Consider the following 1,284-nt stretch of genomic DNA (forward strand, 5'->3'; position numbering starts at 1 on the left):
AGCAAAGCCCTCCTCGTTCCCCGATCCTTTACAAAAAAAGAATAGGGATGAATTTCAACGAAAGAATTGTTGTCAATAGCAAGTCGGCTTGCAGCGATTAAACTCTTATCAGCCTCAGGAACATGTAAGACATTTTTCAGGAGAAGGTCACGTTCAGGGGTACAAATATGAGATTGACCAATATGTGCTATAGCCATAACTGATACACTTGCTGTGTGGATTTGATCATCTCCGATGTATCGATCTCGGATGGTGAGCTTCTCTAGATCCTGTGATATGGTTCGTCGCACCACTGTCCAGGTACCAGTTGGTGTCGACGCCATACTGCGGAGCCACCATGTTTGCAGAGTGTTCCTCCCCCCTGATAGGAGGAGTCGTAACGCTTCTAGCACTTCCACGCTGGGTAACCAACCTTGCCACAGATCTGGCATGTTGGTTTGGTGGCGGCATTGTTGTTGTAGTTGCCGCCGCTACCGTTCTTGCCTCCAGGGTTGCCACGGTTCGGTGGCTTGGAGAAGGTGCCACGACCACGATCACCGCCGCCACCTTGCATGTTGTTGAAGTTGCAGCCGCGGTCACCGCGGTCACCACCGCCGCCACTGTTGCTTTTTTTGTTGTTGTTGAAGCGTCACGTGTCCCCGCGTTTGCCGACGACTGAGAGGACCTGCCACGCAGATTCATGCGAGTCTCGAAGCTCAGGAGCTGCGAGTACAGCTCCGGGACCCTGACAGGCTCAACCCTAGAGCACATGGTAGATACCACGGGGTCGAACTCCTCGTCGAGTCCAACGAGGATGTGAGAGACAACATCCTCCTCATCCACCTTCTTCCCTGAAGCAGCTAATTCATCACAAAGGGTTCGGACCTTACCAACATATTGAGTGATAGTCTTGTTTCCCTTCTGGAGGTTTGCCAATGCGATTCTGACGTTGACGGTCTGCGCACGGGTATGCGATGCAAGCATCCTGTGCACCGTGTTGCACAGCTCTTCTGCGGTGTGGCACGTCGCCACCTGGATGGCCATCTCGCGGGGCAGCATGGTCAACAGGTAAGAGAACACCTGCTGATCCCGTGCATACCACGCGCCGAACGCCGGGTTGGGCGCCATGGACTTGGTCTTGCCGTCGTCGCTGGTGACCTCAATGGTCATTGGGGGCACCACCTGCTCGATGTTGAGGAAGTTCACCATCTGCGCTCCCTGGATGGCCGAGATGACGGTGGCGCGCCATAGCGCTTCCTTCCCTCTCGTAAGCTTCTCTGTTGTGATGTGTGCAAACGGAGATGA

At 54.1% G+C, this 1,284-nt stretch overlaps 1 pseudogene; it reads right to left on the bottom strand.

Moving 5' to 3' along the window:
- Nucleotides 1-686: 686 nt before the first annotated feature.
- Nucleotides 687-825, bottom strand: LOC123118185 (uncharacterized; annotated as a pseudogene).
- Nucleotides 826-1,284: the final 459 nt, after the last annotated feature.

This window comes from Triticum aestivum, chromosome 5B, assembly GCF_018294505.1.
Source record: "Triticum aestivum cultivar Chinese Spring chromosome 5B, IWGSC CS RefSeq v2.1, whole genome shotgun sequence".
Lineage (NCBI taxonomy): Eukaryota > Viridiplantae > Streptophyta > Magnoliopsida > Poales > Poaceae > Triticum > Triticum aestivum.